Source organism: Loxodonta africana, chromosome 7, assembly GCF_030014295.1.
Source record: "Loxodonta africana isolate mLoxAfr1 chromosome 7, mLoxAfr1.hap2, whole genome shotgun sequence".
NCBI classification, from domain to species: Eukaryota; Metazoa; Chordata; class Mammalia; order Proboscidea; family Elephantidae; genus Loxodonta; species Loxodonta africana.
The window spans coordinates 16942727-16961241 of NC_087348.1; the positions used below are offsets into that span (position 1 = coordinate 16942727).

Sequence of the window (18515 nt, forward strand, 5' to 3'; positions counted from 1 at the left end):
TCTGTAACACATGGGGTCACCATAAGTTAGCATCGACTTGATGGAAATGGGTTTGATTTTTATTTGGGGTCCAAGTTAAGGCCTTCCTCTATGATCCCATAGTACCCTATACTTCCTTTTTTATGTAATGAACCATAGTTTAATGTCTTCTTTCCCATTAGACTATACGTGAAGAGACAAAGTGAATGGTGCTTGACCCATAGTATTTGCCCAATAAATACTTGTTTAAGTTAATAATTTTACTCCATCTCAGAATGCTTTTAGAGCAATAAGTAACCTTCCAGGGAGTAATCTGTTCCACTCCCCTCATTCTCCAAACAAAGAATTGAAGCTCCTTCAAGTGGTGAAATCATTTGCTACTGACTCACAGCTGATTAATGAAAAGAATTCCTAACTCCCAGCCCAGCAATCTTTCTATTTACCACACAACAGCTGGCCGTTGCCTGTCAACAGTTTATCTAAAAGGAAGTGAAATGTTCTAGAAGAAAGAATGCAGTGTGGTATGAAGGCCCTTGATTCTCAGTTTGGCAACTCTGACTTCCTGTTTTCAGGAGAATCATGTTAATTCAGGGATCTTTGTTTAACCGAGGATAACTCCTCTTTTACATGTTTTATATATTTGTTTGCATGTAAGCTTACATTTCAAAATAAAGGCTCCACTGCTAAAACGATGTGTATAATCCACAAAGTTAATGCAATCCTCTAATTTTATCAATGGTGAAGCTAAAACCCAGAGGAGGGAAACAATTTGCAAGAAAGTGGCAGAGCTAAGATTCAGACTGTGTCCTCCTGACTCCCAGTGTCCTGATCATGGACTTTTCTCTCCATCCATTCATTCATACCATCATACACACTATGAAATAGAGGGGAGAGAACTGGTTCTTGTTAATGCCCTACTGCCAGTATAGTCTCCAGACCTTTCTCTACCTCAGCTCTCTTCATTATTCCTGCTGTCCATCACACGTGGCCAATAACCCCCTGCTCTCTTTCTCTCTCCCTGCTCTCAGAAAAGTTCAGCTCCCGTCATTTGGTGAGAATAGCAGTTCTTCATCTCCTGCAGATTACACTTGAAGCCTGAACTCTCTCTGTGGAAAGAAAGTTGTAAGCCTCTGGAAAAGGGGTTTCAGGCTTCAGTAAGGGTATTCTTTTATTGGGAGGAGAGGCGTGATAGCACAAAAGTTTGTTTCCCAACACCCTGATACCACATTGTATATGTGGCCAGCCATTACATCTATGAAAATGTTAACCATAACAAAATGAATGGCTGGTGGGAATTTGGCTGCTGAGCCGAAAGATGGAAACCCCCGCCCACACACGCACACTTAGACACAGAGGCACATTTCTGCAAACACAAAGACTCAACCTCAAAACCCACAAAGGGAAATCTCTGAGTTGAGTGCCACAAAGAAAGATTGGGAAATCAGAGCAGTGAGTGGGAACTTAATCTTTATGGCTAAGAGATTTTCTGAACCAAATGGAGATCTAATAACAGGGTCTGGGGCTTGAAGAAAAGGAGCCTTGGCGGCGCAGTGGTTAAGTGCTAGGCTACTAACCGAAAGGTTGGTGGTTCGAACCTACCAGTAGCTCTGTGGGAGAAAGATGTGGCAGTCTGCTTTCATAAAGATTGTTGTTGTCGTTAGGTGCTGTTGAGTCAGTTCCGATTCATAGCAACCCTATATACAACAGAACGAAACACTGCCCAGTCCTGCACCATCCTCACAATCGTTGCTATGTTTGAGCCCATTGTTGCGGCCACTGTGTCAATCCATCTCGTCAAGCGTCTTCCTCTTTTTTGCTGACCCTCTACCTTACCAAGCCTGATGTCCTTCCCCAGGGGCTGGTCCCTCCTGATAGTATGTCCAAAATATGTGAGACAAAGTCTCTCCATCCTCGCCTCTAACAAGCATTCTGGCCAATTCAAAGGCATCAATTCTTCAGTCTTCCTCACTCATAGTCCAGCTTTCTCATGCATATGAGGGGATTGAAAATATGGCTTGGGTCAGGCACACTTAGTCCTCAAAGTGACATCTTTGCCTCTCAACACTTTAAAGAGGTCAAGATTACAGCCTCCGTAAAACTTACAGCCTTGGAAATTCTATGAGGTAGTTCTACCCTGTCTTATAGAGTTGCTGTGAGTTGGAATTGATTTGACAACAACGAGCTTGGGGTTTGGGGACTTGAAGAACTGTGGGAAGGGGTCCAGGCCACTAGTCCTGTGCTGCATGTGCAATAAGAAGCTGGAACTGTGCTGGAGTCAAGAAGGGCTGCCTCAGTCATGAACTTGAGATGAGAAGAACTTTACACACTTGCCTGTGGAAAGTGACTCGGATGCTTGTCATTTTCCAAATAATACTAGCATCTCAGGTCTATGTTCACATTGATCTCAAACCAAGAAATTAATATACATACTGGTCCAGTATGAGTGTAAAGCCTCAGCAGAGGTGAAGCTAAAGCCACCTTGAAGGGACAACTCCACAAACCAGAACAAACACACCTCCTCTCACAACAAACAACCTCAGTGGAAAATGAACCCAAGAGTCATAAATTACAAGCCACATGAGGAAACAAATTACAAACAGGAAGTGTCAGCAGAAACACTTCCTGTTTGTAATTGGGAAAATTGTACGCCATGACCTGTATGTAACAGAATATTCTTAAAATGTTTTAGTAACAGATCAAAGTCATAGTTTTAGTAAAACATCCTGCTTTAGGTGAAACAGGAAGGTGTAACTGGATTGCAAACTCATGGTTCATGATGCAAATGCTGGAAAGGGCCTCAACAGATTTTCTTATTTTACAGATTGGGAAATAGAGACTCAGAAGGGGGAAGTGGTGTGTCTAAGGCCACCATCAAGTTAGTGACAGAATTACGGATAGAATTTAAGCCTCCAGATTCCTGGCTTGTACTACTTATACTATCCTGTGATGCCTTGATTTTCCAAGGTGGAAATCAAAAATCTAGCTTCAAGAGAGTATCAGGATGAGAGAGGGACAGAAAGACCAACCCAGGACCAAGGAAAAGACCTACCTAGGACCGGTTCTTATTACCCATTAAAACCCGATGCCGTTGAGTCGATTCTGACTCATAGCGACCCTATAGAAGAGAGTAGAACTACCCCATAGAGTTTCCAAGGAGCACTGGTGGATTCGAACTGCCCACCTTTTGGTTAGCAGCTGCAGCACTTGACCATAACACCACCAGGTTTTCCTTCTTATTACCAAAGCTGTCTAATTGACTTTAGTTCTAATGACTCCCCAATAACAGAATTTTAAATAACTTCCTCCTATATTGGCTGTCGAGCTCTGGTGACACAGTGGTTAAGAGATCAGCTGCTAACCAAAAGGTCAGTAGTTTGAATCCACCAGCCGCTCCTTGGAAACCCTATGGGGCAGTTCTACTCTTTCTTACAGGGTCACTATGAGTCAGAATCGACTCAATGGCAACGGATTTTGGGTTATAATGTCTGTAGTCTTTGACCTTCATAAATATGAATAAAAGAAAATTGGAAGCTGTCGAAAATGGAACTCTGGAAGATCAATTTTGTACAATAATAATCACAAATAGCATACAAACTAGGCTCAGAGTAAGTGCTCAAACATAGGAAAATAAGTTGAAACCAAAATCCTGTAATAATATTGCTTGGACCTGAATATTCATTCTCAACCCGTCATGACTGGCTTTTCCAGGGAAATGTGGTCAGCTCTGTCTGAATTATTTACTTGTTTATTTATTCAATATTAGCAAATATTGACTGAACATCAACTGTGTGCCAGACACTGTGCTAGACTCCTGGAATACACTGATGAACTAAAAAGACACAATTCCTGACTTTAAGGAGCGTACAGTTTGCTAGAGAAGACAGTCATACACAAAGTCAATTAAAATAAAAGTAATAAATGCAAGGAGTGCTGTTGGAGCACATAAGAGGGCATTATAATATTAATTAATTAAAAAAAAACACTGTTGCTGTCAAGTCAATTCCGACTCGTAGTGTGTGACCTTATAGAACAGAGTAGAACTGCCCCATAGGATTTCCAAGGAGCAGCTGGTGGATTCGAACTGCCAACAATTTGGTTAGCAGTCGAAAGCCTAACCACTGTGCACCAGGGTTCCAATACTAATTAACGTTTTATTGGGAGGTGCAATCCCAGTGCAGCAAACGTGAGGGAAAAAGTAGATAGGGCAGAGAAGAAGAAAAAGCAAACCTCAAGGGGTTTATTATTGAGCTGACCACAGCTTATTGAAAAGACACAGTCACTTTTTTAGTCATGTGAATGTCTCCAGATGGAATGCATGAAACTCCCAGACCTCAGAACAGTCTACTAGAGGGAGAAAGGAAAAGCAAATTTTCTCCAGATCTTTCCTATGTCTTGTCTCTCATTCATCAATGTTTACTGCCATGTGGCATTAAATCCTCAGTACTTCTGGGTTGTATTGTCCAGCTTCTATGATAAATTACTAAAAAATCAAACCAGTTGCCGTCAAGTCTCTACTGACTCATGGCAATCCCGTGTGCTTCAGTGTAGAACTGCACTTCACAGGGGTTTCATTGGCTGTGATCTTTTGGAAGTAGATCATCAGGCCTTTCTTCCAAGGTACATCTGGGAAGGTTTGAACCAACAACCTTTTGGTTAGTAGCCAAATGCCAGGGCTCCAGCTGTCTTAGTTATCTGGTGCTGCCATAACAGAAATGCCACAAGTGGGTGGCTTTAACAAAGAGAAATTTATTTCCTCACAGTAAAGTAGGCTAAAAGTCCAAATTCAGAGCTTCGGCTCCAGGGGAAGGCTTCCTCTCTCTGTCAGCTCTGGAGGAAGGTCTTTGTCCTCAATCTTCCCCTGGTCCAGAAGCTTCTCAGCCAGAGGGACGCTGGGTCCAAAGGACGCATTCTGCTCCTGTGCTGCTTTCTTGGTGGTACGAGGTCCCGCTGTCTCTCTGCTTGCTTCTTTCTTTTCTATCTCAAGAGATTGCCTCCAAACACAATCCAGTCTTGTAGATTGAGTCCGGCCTCACTAACACAACTGCCTCCCTTACTCCCTCATTAACATCATAGAGCCAGGATTTACAACAGCTAGGAAAATCACCCAGTGCCGGGAATCATGGCCTAGCCAAACTGATACACATATTTTTGGGAGGACATAATTCAATCTATGACACCAACCAAATACTGGAAAAACCATAACTCACATCTGGTGGCAAAATACTTCATCTGAGTCCAGGAGTGGTGGGAGGAGCCAGAGTCTCCTTGGGTCCAGTTGTGTTCAGGATTGCCAGATAAAATACAGGATGTGGGGTTAAATTTGAATTTTAGATAAACAATGAATAATATTTTAGTGTATATATGTATGTCCTAAACATTGCATGAAATTTAGATTCAATTGGGCATCCTGTATTTGTATTTTCTAACAACTCTACTTGTGTTGGGCCTGGGTACTGGAGCTACTGAGAAGGTGGAGACTGTGGCAGAGCCCAGGACTTTTCCTGAGGGAGGTCAAGTGGTCGTGGAGATAAGGAACGAGCACAGCACCCAAGGGTCTTCACTGAAGAAGTAGCCGAGACCTTCAGAGGCAGGTGCTACTGAGGGAAATAAGAGATGCATATAAAATGGTCTGAAACAGTCACTAATGTAGGCCTGTGGATTCAGAGCAATCTTGAAAGCAATCATGTTTAAGCTGAAATATGAAGGAAAAGCAGGAATTAGCCTGGAGAGTTTGGGGAACAGCCCAATCGGACAACCAGCATGCACTGCCCAGCACAGAGAGAGAGCACTTCAGGGGTCGCTGATTGCCTCCATCTTCAAAAACAACTTTTCAGTTTGAGTGTTTCTCTACCACACCTCCTAATATGCATTGCCGAAATTTTCTCACATTACATTGCATTGTATAATCCCCAAGCTTGTAAATTCTTCACATTCATCTTATGTTAGGTTGAAATTGAAGGAAGCCCCATAACTACCCTCGTAACTCTCCCAGGACTGGGAGTCTCCTGCCTCCCATTTATGATGCAGGATGGGATTCTCCTGATAACAGTTGCTATTGAGCTGACACCAACTCATGGCAACCCCGTGTGCTTCAGAGTAGAGATGTACTCCATAGGGTTTTCAATGGCCATGATCTTTCAGAAGTAGATCTCTAGGTCTTCTTCCCAGGTGCCTCTAGGTGAATTCAAACTAACAACCTTTCAATTAGTAGCTTTGTGCTTAACCATTTGCACCATTCAGGGATTCTTTCAGGAGCTTAAAGAAGCTCTCTAGAAAAATTCCCCCACATGGGGTCTGAGAAACACTTACAACTCCATGTAACCATTTTTCTTCTCATGGGAAACAGGAAGGATAACCTGATTGTCTACTAAATTCTATCCTTAATCAAGGTAGCCAAAGGTCTGTGTGCCCCTACCCAGAAGACGGGCTGCAGAACTGCAACAAGGAAACGAAAGTGTGTAATGACTTCAAAGTTCCTCCTCAAAATGCCTGTTAAAAATAGGAGAATTTGTCCCTCCATGTCACCAAAGGGGTGACAGAATTGTGATTGGATGTCACAAAGGGCCACAATTCCTATTCCAAGGAAGTAATCAACGATGTCGCTCTGTCTTCTTGGGTGTCTGCCCAGGTATCCCTGCTGAAACTCAACAACTCTAGCTGGGTGGCCAGGGAATCCCAGCCACTCTGGGGCCCTGCACCATTCAAGCAATTAAAGGAGCCCATTCTAGGCAAAGGGCTGGAGAAGATGCAGAGAACTTGAGAAGGGAAATGTTAACATCACTTGGGATTACATTTAATAGAGAATAAAGGAAGACCTAATTCTCCTGACAGGTCCCTGTCTCCTTGACTCTCACAATTCCCATCTCATTACAATCAAATGAACCTAGCCCCAAATTTGAGAGGCCTGAGAATGCCAGCATAAAATGATTTCTGGCATGTGGACTTTTATCAGCTTCAAACATAAACTGAATGCCCCACCTAAATGGAAGGTCTTGTCTTTTTGCTGCCATCGTCTTGGGGCCTCTAGGTCTCTGCCATCAGCTACTCTAGGGTCTCATTAATAGAGTTCTTAATATCGCAGGGTTTTTACATTCATTCAGTCACTTAATCTTTCCAACAAATATTCACTGATCACCTGTTATGTGCCAGGCTCTCTGCCAGAGAAGGCTGGTATTCAGCTAGTATGTTCTAGCATGTGCATAAGTTGTTAAAATATTAAAACATTTTCTTCTTGTAGGTTCACAGATGCTTCCAGAAGTCTACCAAGTCCCCTATCTACATTGACCCCTGCCCTGGAAACTGCTGGATCTCTTCACAATCCAGTAGTAAAGAGTTAAATTGACCAGCAAGAAGCTGGTAGGACCCTACTTTGCACCATGGCGTCAGTCATTTCAATTAGTCAGTGAACAAGACAGACATAGTCACATCTTCACAGGATTTCCACTCTGATGAACATTTAAGCCAACCATATTCTCTTGCTTGGATCTGGTATGCAGCATCACTGTCAAGATGGCTATACAGAGAAAAGTGCTATCAGGCACCAGAGGATCAAACAGACAATTTGGGCTCAGCTGAAAGCAAGAATTTTCTAGGAATCAGAACCGTCAACAGGCAGGAGATAGAAAATCACCCATCACTGGAGGCATCCAAATAGTTTGTATGACCGGTAGTATGACCATTTTGTGAGACTGCATTGAAGGAGGCTCAAACACTGCTGGGAGGGTTGAACTTTTCAAATCACGGATTTCTATACTTGCAGAATTCTAGACTGGGGGTCAGCAAATTACACCCCTCAAGCCAAATCCAGCCCCTGATTATTTTTTTTTAAAAAATTTTATTGGAACTCAGCCACTTCCATTCATTTATGTATCATCTATTTTTGTATAATGATGGCAGAGTTGAGTAGTCATGACAGAAACCATTTGATTGCAGAGCCTAAAATATTAACTAACTGGCTATTTACAGAAAAAGTTTGTTGACCCCTTTGTAAAGGATAAATTATTTGATAAAGAAATCACTCTTAATTTACCTGTGTCATTAACCCAGATAGTATTGCTACCTGATTGTTTTGCTTAAAAAGATGCATGCCTTTCTTTAGGATATTAGTAAATAACATTCAGCAGGTCTCTCTGAGTCAATATGGCTTCCATGCTGCCAAATGGATGACCGGGGGAAAGACAAGCTCTTGAGATGCTCTAGCTTGCCCTTTCTACCCTTTCCTATTCTGAAAGGATTGAACTACAGAGTCAACCTGAACACTGTGGCCATAAGCTCAGCAAAGCTGAGATACACTGAGATCCAACCTGTATCACACAGAGCTTTACATGCAGGATTGTAGACAGAGGTAGATGCTTCTGCTTGTGTGACAGTTGAGGAAATGGAGGCTTAGAGAGGCTCCGGAACTTGCCCAGAGTCACACATGGAGCCAAGATGTCTCCTATATCTCAATTCTAAGACCTCTGTTTCACATTCCTAACTGCCTAGTCCCCTGGAGCTTAGTTTGGAGAGTAGGTAGGAAGGGAGGGGCAGCCTGAAGGTTCCACTTTGTTTCCCAAAATCTCTTGAAATGGCACTAAATTTAAAAATTCTACTCCAAGGATGGCAACTACATCAGTGCCCAGCAAATAATAGTTGCTGTACCACCGCTGTCCAGTCAATCCCAGCTCATGTGTTTCAGAGTAGAACTACACTCCATAGTGTTTTCAATGACTATGACCTTTTCGAAGTAGTTTGCCAGGGCTTTCTTCGCAGGTGCCTCTGGGTAAATTCAAACTGGCAACCTTTCAGTTAGTAGCTGAGCACTTAACCATTTGCACCACAATGGACTGATGAAGTAAACTTCAATGAAAATGGCCTGGAGAACTGTGTTGAGAATGACACTGAAGCAGCCTCAGAGCTAAGTGAAAATCAATGGTGTGATTGATTAGTGATGTCTGCCATGATGTGGAATGGGAGAGTGAGAGCCTAAGTACTAAGTCTTTCCTACATTGGAGTTTCTTTCTTCTTTGCTACAGGAAAAGCGCCACCTTAAATTAAGAGGCTTGTGTCTCTGTCTTGGAAACCTAAATAGGAAAATGGCAACAAGTAAAAAAAGAGAGAGCAAAAATGAATAGTTGATGAGGAGAAAAAAACGGGGAAAATTGGGATGAAGAGAGCAAAGACAAGAGTGCTACAAGGGCAGAGAAATAAAATGGCTTATGCTGCCAAATTCTGACTTAGCTTTTAATGGGAACACATAGATATTCATGTGTATCTTCTGTTTTTACCTTCAATATTAAAAGGAATCAAGACACCACCATGTCCTTATTTCTGTGTGCAATTCACAGATATTCCTGATAGGAAGAACTGTCTCTGAGGGAAAGAAGCTGACAAAGCAACTCTCAAAACATTAGGTTAGGAATCAAGAGTTCAGAAAAGAGCATACTATCTCTTTAAGAACTGATGCCTTCCAGACTGTCCAGAATAAAATTTGTTCCAGAGTCTGTAGAAGTCATAGTTTTCTGATCCATTTGTTGGTTGTCAGTTTTCACACCCATCTCCTAAACCAAACCAAAACAGTTGCCATCAAGTCGATACCAACTCATGGCAATCCCATGTATTTCAGAGGAGAACTACACTCCATAGGGCTTTCAAGGCTGTGACCTTTCAGAAGCAGATGGCCAGGCCTTTGCTCCAAGGTGCCTCTGGGTGGGTTCGAACCACCAACCTTTCATGAATTGTCAAACACCTAGCCCGTCTCCTAGATTCCTGTTAAAATACAAGAAAGAGAATGACCCCGCAACAGAAAGGCAGAAGTAGGAAACACCTGGGCCAGCCTCAAGCCCACACAGACCTTAATTTAAGACATGAATCATAGTTTGGCTCCTCATGAGGTAGTGTGAGAAGGTTACACGTGCTCAAACTGAGAAAGAAAGCAGATGCGGGACTTCCCTCTGGCCTCTTATTTGAGGAAGTGAAATCGCTCTTTTGCAAGGCAGTTGCATACATTTAGTCGAAGAGTTGCCTTTTTCTTTTGGAGACCAAAGTTTAATGTTAGACTCAGCCCATGACTTGTGGACTTTGGCCTTCTGAGGAGCTTATGCAATTTCATAAGCATTTCTGTATGGGAAAAAAGTAAAGCAAATGGCTGGTGAGCACAGTGAAGCAGAAAATGTCTGGGCAAAAAAACACTGGCCAAGTTCTGGCCACCACTTCTTCACATATGACCATTATGGGCAGCCCTTCCTGCTCATGGCATGCAAATTTAAGGCGAGCCAAAATTCCCATTGCTTGGGCTTCTCCTTTCATTGTCTGCCCATTGATTGAAAAGAGAAGTTCCTTGGACACAGTCAACTCAGAGTCCATTAGCGGGGGTGGATTACCCAGTAAGCAAGGTAAGGACGGCCTTACTAGTGCATATTTACTAACCTACAGTGAACAATTTCACACGTTTTTCACCACGTGAGTGGTGAAATTGTTCACTACAGATAAGTAAATAAGCACAAGTAAACCCATGCTTACCTTGTTTATTGGGTAAAAATTACAGGAATCATTTGCTTTACTATTTTTGTATTTCAGATGAGCTTTTGCTAGTTTATTCTTCTGAGCTCAAAAGTCATGATTATCTAGTACCCACCCCCATGTTTGATACTTAGTGCCCTGAAAACCCTATGGAGCAGTTCTACTCTGCACATACAGGGTCACCATGAATTGGAATGAACTTGACGGCAACTAACAACAACAGGGTCCCAATAAAAATGTGTTAAATGAATAAAGGCATGCTCATTGTTGCAAATGCAGGAAAGTAAGAAGAAAAATTAAAATAATTTATAAAATCTAAGTCAAACACAAAAAGACAAATATTGTACGATCTCACTAATACGAAGAACCTGGAATAGACAAATATAAAGAGACCAGAGTTTAATAGGAGTTACCAGGGCTGGAAGGGAGGGAGGAACGGGAAAATTATTAGACACCGTTGGGCGTTGAGTTTTTGCTTACGGGGATGGAAAATTTGGCAAAGGATATTGGTGATGGTTGCACAACATGACTGATGTCTCTGATCTCACTGAATTGTCTGCGTGAAAAATGTTGTGTTATCTGTATTTTTACAGCAACTAAAAAAAAATCTAACACCCAGGTATAACCAAAAAACCAAACCCACTGCCATCGAGTCGATTCCGACTCATAGTGACCCTACAGGACAGAGTAGAACTGCCACATAGAGTTTCTAAGGAGCACCTGGTGGATTTGAACGACCGACCTTTCGGTTAGCAGCCATAGCAGTTAACCACTATGCCACCAGGGTTTCCTCCTCAGGTATAATCACTGTCAATATGCTGGTGTCATCTCCCCAGCTATATACGTTTGTACATACCTTAGAATGTGCTGTTTGTACATCTTGCTTTTTTCACTTAACACCATGACTTGAGAACTTCTCATGTTATTAAAAGTATCTTGAAAATTATACTGAAAATATAATTGTATTGGCTGAAAAAAAATTTTTTTTTGTTAGAACAACGCAGCAAAATTAAATTCCAGTTTATTGTTGGACAACATTGTTTCATACGTACATCATCGAACAGGCCAATAAATAAATAAATAAACAGTAACTTCATAGACAAAAAAAGGAAAAAAAGGGAAACCTTTTATCTTTGGTCTTTTTAACCATCTCAAACAAACCAACTACTTATAGTATAGCTGAGTGCAAACAACATACACAACAGAAGCTATTGGAGTGCTGAGAATAAGATTGTATTTTGTCGTTGTCTTTGCTTTTCTTTTACAGGTTTTTCTTTTTTTTCTCTCCTTTAAGATTATAACGAACAAGGTCACACCACAAGTAAATTCAGAGAAGGCCAAAGAACACTATGAAGGCTGGTTTGGTCATCCGAAATCATTAAAAATGGCTGACCCCAATGATATATACAAAAATATAAAATGTAAATAAAAATTACAAACTAATTTTCCTTTTTAAAGTACTTTTAAGGAACGAAGCAAGACCTCGAAAGTTTGGGTTCTTTTTTCTTCCCCTGTTGCAAATTCACGTTGTGGTTTTGGTTGGGTGGTGGAGAGCTCATTCACCTTGGGTGGGGCTGCTCAAAAGTGACCACATTTAGACTCTAAGACAGGAAGTGGAAGGTGAATAGGTTACTGTGGCCTTTTTTTTTTTCAGTTTAACTTTTCATTTTTGCTGTCTAGCCATCCCCATCCACCTTCTGCTTCTTGGTGTCAACATCATCATCCTCATCATCTTCAGCTTCCCATTTGCCCATAGCTGCCTGAGTCTCCTCATCTTCATCTCCATCCTATTCCTCACCATTACCTTCTTCCTCCTCCTCTTTCTCTTCTTTGCCTACCTCTTTGTCAGCCTCCTCTGTTCCCCATTTTGCTCTTCAGCGTTCCCATTTAGGGGGTGCATCTCTTCCATTCTCTGCCTCCTCCACTACCACATTTTTCTCTTTTAAGTCCTTGGTGTTGATCTGGAGCTGGTGTCCACAGCCACATCTGACTTGGTGGGGCACACAGGTGATCCAATGCAGCCGACCCAAAGAAAGCATGAGTTCGGGGACTCTGGCAAGAAGGCTGCCAGAGTCCGTGCCAGCGGAGAATGTGCACAGCAGAGGTGGCTGCAGCCAGCAGGGAGCCCGACATGGGAACAATATAAGATGGTTTTTCAGGGCAGCCAGCCTGAAAAATATTTTTCCGGATGTTGTTGTTAGGTGCTGTCGAGTTGGTTCCCACTCATAGTGGCCCTAATGTACAGTAAAACAAAACACCACCCATCTTGCACCATCCTCACAATTGTTGCTATGTTTGAGCCCATTGTTACAGTCACTGTGTCAATACACCCGGGGTCAAGAGTCGTCTTCTTTTTCACTGACCCTCTACCTTACCAAGCGATGTGATGTCCCTCTCCAGGGACTGGTCCCACCTGACAACATGTCTGAAGTATGTGAGATGAAGTCTTGCCATCCTTGCTTCCATGGAGCATTCTGGTTGAGCTTCTTCCAAGACAGATCCTTTTATACTTCTGGGCAACCAAGAGACCAAACCCACTGCTGTGGGGCTGATTCCAACACATAGTGACCCCATAGGACAGAGTTGAATGCCTCACAGGGCTTCCAAGGGTATATAAATCTTTACGGAAGCAGACTGCCACATCTTTCTCCTGCAGAGGCTTCAAACGTTTTGGTTAGCAGCCAAGCTTATTAAACCACTGTGCTACCAGAGCTCCTTTTTCTTTTGGTAGTTCATGATTTATTCAATATTCTTTACCAACACCATAATTCAAATGTATCAATTCTTCTTTCGTCTTCCTTATTCCTTGTCTAGCTTTCACTGCATATGAGGCAATTAAAAATACCATGGCTTGGGTCAGGTGCATCTTAGTTTTCACAGTGATATCTTCATTTTGAACACTTTAAAGATGTCTTTTGTAACAGATTTACTCAATGCAATATGTTGTTTGATTTCTTGACTGCTGCTTCCATGAGCCTTGATTGTGGATCCAAGTAAAATGAAATTCTTGACAACTTCAATATATTCTTCCATTATCATGATGTTGTTTATTGATCAAGTTGTGAAGATTTTTGTTCTCTTTATGTTGAATTATAATTCATACTGAAGGCCGTAGTCTTTGATCTTCTTCAGTAAGTGCTTTAATACCTCCTCACTTTCAGCAAGAAATGTTGCGTTATCTGCATATCACAGGTTGTTAATGAGTCTTCCTCCAATTCTGGTGCCACCGTCTTCTTCTGGAATTGCTCAGCATACAGATTGAATAAGTATGGTGAAAGGATACAACCTTGACTCACACCTTCCCTGATTTTAAACCACACAGTATCCCCTTGTTCTGTTCAAATGGCTGCCTCTTGGTCTATGTACAGGTTCCCCAAGAACACAGTTAAGTGTTCTGGAATTCCCATTCTTCACAATGTTATTCATAATTTGTTATGACTCACATAATCAAATGCCTTTGTATAATCAGTAAAATGCAGGTAAACATCTTTCTGGTATTCTCCGTTTTCAGCCAAGGTTCATCTGACATCAGCAACCATATCCCTTATTCTACATCCTCTTCTGAATCCAGCTTAAATTTCTGACCATTCCCTGTCAATGTACTGCTGCAACCATTTCTGAATTATCTTCAGCAAAATTTTACTTGCATGTGATGTTAATAATATTGTTCAATAATTTCCACATTCTGTTGAATCACCTTTCTTTGAAATGGGCACAAATATGAATCTCTCCATTTGGTTGGTGGGGTAGCTGTCTTCCAAATTTCTTGGCATAGACAGAGTGGGCACTTCAGGAGCTGAATTCATTAGTTGAAACATCTCAATTGGTATTCCGTCAATTCCTAGAGCTTTGGTTTTTCGCCAATCCCTTCAGTGAATCTTGGACTTCTTCCTTCAGTATTACTGGTTCTTGATCATATGCTACCTCCTGAAATGGTTGACAGTCCACAATTTTTTTTTTATTACAATAACTCTTTGTATTCCTTCCATCTTCTTTTGATGCTTCCTGCATCATTCAATATTTTGCCAAAAGAATCCTTCAATATTGCAACTTGAAGCTTGAATTTTTTCTTCAAGTCTTTCAGCTTGAAAAATGTTGAGTGTGTTCTTCCCTTTTGGTTTTCTAACTCTAGGCTTCGCATATTTCATTATAATATTTCACTGTATCTTCTCAAGTCGCCTTTTGAAATCTTCAGCTCTTTTATTTCATCATCTCTTCCATTTGCTTTAGCTACTTTACTTTCAAGAGCAAGCTTCAGAGTCTCTTCTGACATCCATTTTAGTCTTTTCTTTCTTTCCTGTCTTTTTAATGACCTTTTGCCTTCTTCATGTATGATGTCCTTGATGTCATCCCACAACTTGTCTGGTTGTCAGTCATTAGTGTTCAATGTGTCAAGCTGTTCTTGAGATGGTCTCTAGATTCAGGTGGACTATACTAACGGCCACACTTCGGCTTTTATGGACTTGTTCTAATTCTCTTCAGCTTCACCTTGAACTTATATGTGAGCAATTAATGGTCTGTTCTGCAGTCTGCCCATGGCTTTGTTCTAATGATATTGAGCTTCTCCATCTTCTCTTTTACAAAAATAGTTGATTTGATTCCTGTGTATTCCATCTAGCATGGTCCATGTGTAGTCACTGTTTATATTGTTGAAAAAGATATTTCCAATGAATAAGTGGTTGGTCTTATAAAATTCTATCATGTAACCTCCAGTGTTGTTTCAATCACCAAGGCTATATTTTCCAACTACTGATTCTTCCTCTTTGTTTCCAACTTTCATATTCCAATCACTGGTAATTATCAATGCATCCTCATTGCATGTTTGATCAGTTTCAGACTACAAAAACAAAAATACAGAAGTTGATAAAAGTCTTCAGTTTCTTTGGCATTGGTTTTTGGTGCATAAATTTGAATAATAGTTGTATTAACTGGTTTTCTTTGTATGCATATGTATATTATCACTGACAGTGTTGTACTTCAGGATAGATCTTGAAATGTTGTTTTTGTCAATGAATGTGACTCCGTTCCTTTTCAGTTTGTTGTTCCCAGCATAATAGACCATATGATTGTCTGATTCAAAATGGCCAATACCAATCCATTTCAGCTCACTAATGCCTAGGATATCTATCTTCAAGCATTCCACTTCATGTTTGACAACTTCCAATTTTCGTAGAGCCATCCTTCATGCATTCCATGTTCTGATTATTAATGAATGTTTCCAGCTGTTTCTTTTCATTTTGAGTTGTGCACATTGGCAAATGAAGGTCCCAAAAGCTTTACCCCATCTACATTATTAAGGTAGACTCTACCTTGGCAGCTCTTCCCCAGTCACATTTTGAGTGCCTTCCATACTGAGGGTTTCATCTTCCAGCACTGTATCAGACAATGTTCTGCTGCTATTTATGAGGTTTTCACTGGCTAATTTTTTTTAGAAGTAGATGGTCAGGTCCTTCTTCCTAGTCCTAGTCTAGAAGCTCCACTGAAACCTTTCCACCATGAATGACCTTGCTGGTATTTGAAATACCAGTGGCATAACTTCTAGCATCATAGGAACACACAAACCACCACAGTGTGACAAACTGACAGATGAGTGGTGGATACAATATTATTTCACTATTGTTGTCTCTTGAACTATTTTCAAATTTTTGCTCTGTTAAAAATGAAGATGAAGGCTATAGCAAAAAAAAAAATCAAGAAGACAATGTTTAGGTGTTTAGAGCTATAGGAACATCACATCATGTATTTTCATCTCGCTTGTATTCTCTTTGCAGAATTGTGAGGTCTCAACAGATTCTAATGAAGGGAAAACAAAGGTTAAGAAATTTCCAGCATGTCCCCAGCACAGTACAGGTAAGAGAGTGTTCTGATTCTGATGAACCCTCCCTGAATCAGTTTGAAGAGAAGTGTGTGAATATTTCAATAGGCTTACTGGAAGTACTCAAGGAGATTCAATTCCAATTTTTCTAACTTTTGGCTCATTCTACTGAACCATGAATTCATAACTAACTGATTGATAAATTAATCAGAACATCCTGTGCAGAGGTTAGGTTCTCTAGCTAAGTAGGCCTTCCTTTGTGAATAAATTGGACAGTTTCATAAATTAATCCCTCTTGGGTAGATGGTGGGTATAAGTCAGTTCCCTGAAGCATGATCACTGTGACATGAATGGACAAATTTGTATGTCTGGGTTTACAGAACACCATCAAGGTTTTAATGTTAACTAGCAAAGCTCAGCCTGGAAAGCTAGGTAACAGCTCTCATTCTTCCTAGTAACACTTCTTAGCTGCATCAGTGACAATCTGGGGTAATTCAATTCATTGGAACTTTCTAGGATGTACCCAGGGTAGTGTAGTGATACCTGTGAAATGAAACATGTTTTTGTTTTTTAAAGGCTCATCACTGTAACTGATTCATGACATGATTTGGGGAGGTGTTGGGGTACATCCGGAAGCTTCATTAACTCCTCTGAATTCCCTGGCTACCACTAAACATACCCTAGTTATCCCAAAGAGTTAACAGAGCTGAGCTTCAGTTAATCCTGGCAGTAGATTAACGGACCTGGAAGCACTGTCCTAAACTATGGCATCTGCATACAAAAGGAAATTCATGAAAATTATGCTGTCCTAATGATGTCATTTTGATGACTAAGGTGCGCCTAACCCAAGCCATGCCCTTTTCAATAGCCTCATACGCATGTGAAAGCTGCACAATGAAAAAAGAAGACAGAAGAAGAATCGATGCATTTGAACTGTGATGTTGGCAAAGAATATTGAATTTATCATGGACTGCCAGAAGAATGCCAGAAGAATGAACAAGTAAGTCTCAGAAGAAATACAACCTGAATGGTGCTCCTAAGAAGCAAGGATGAATGACTTTGGCTTGCTTAATTTGGACAAGTCATCAGGAAAGACCAACCCCTAGAAAAAGATACTACGTCTGGTAAAGCAGAGGGTCAGCAAAAATGACGGAAACCCTCAATGCCCTGGATTGACACAACAGCCACAACAATGGGCTCAGACATATCTAGGATCATGAAGATGGCACAAGACCAGACAACATTTTGCTGTTATACATAAGGTTGCCAGGAGTCAGAGCCAACTCCACGGCAACTAACAATAACAACAAAGACAGAGCAAATGAATTGTCGCTTTTCAAAAAAATAAGCAACGAAGAGCCACTTAACAATGGAATGAATAACTAAAGGTATAATAGTACATACCAAGGTATCTGTTGCCTGCTACATGTGACATGTACACACATATACACACCCACGCAGGATGTGCAGGCTTACACACACAAACAGGATATGTAAGTGCGTATACACATGTGTACGTATTACCTTTGATTCTTGTCTACTGTCTGCTTTTGATAAATCAAAATCTAGATTATTGTGTGGATTTTCTCTTTGCCTGAGCATTTCTGAAAGGAAACAGAGACACAGTGAGGGCCCCCCACTGCCCTCACTTTGAATGTTAGGACAAGGCAGGCTGAGGTTTCCTGAGGTATAGCAAACAGAATCCTCTTCAGACCCCTTCAGCTCTGCCCCAGATAATGCAATCTCTAAAGTCACAGCTATTAGGTGTTATAACAGTGAAATCCCACAAGACTCCAGCAAAGATTTTCACTGCTTTTTTACATGTGAACAACCTTCACTGTCAGGTGACTAGGAAGTCCAGGGCTTTGGCCTTGACCTACAGCTGGTGTGGGTATGGCAGAGACAGCAGTCCCTTGACAAGGGTGATGTTGCTATTCAGCTTTGCATTTCCAGTAAAAGAGAACTGATACCTGAGTCCCAGAAGAGAGAGTAGGGAAAATTTGAACTTCAAGTCCAAGAGGGTCAACAAACAGCAAAAGCAGAGTACAAGGGTACAGGACCCACAAAGAAAGGTTGGTTTAGCTGGGGGAAGCTAGAGAGTTTCATGGAAAAAGCAGTAAGGTACTTGGGAGCAGTTTTTTTGAGTGCTTACTACTGCTGCAGAGTGAGGGGGTGGGAGAGGGTGGGGAGAAAGGCAGTTAGAGCAATTAGGGTATAGGCT

General features: G+C 41.2%; 1 long non-coding RNA gene across 1 annotated transcript; it reads left to right on the forward strand.

Moving 5' to 3' along the window:
• Nucleotides 1-8664: 8664 nt before the first annotated feature.
• Nucleotides 8665-18486, forward strand: LOC135231636 (uncharacterized). Its single transcript, XR_010322432.1, has 3 exons — nt 8665-11900; nt 16251-16329; nt 17163-18486. It is a non-coding gene; the product is annotated as an uncharacterized LOC135231636 (long non-coding RNA).
• Nucleotides 18487-18515: the final 29 nt, after the last annotated feature.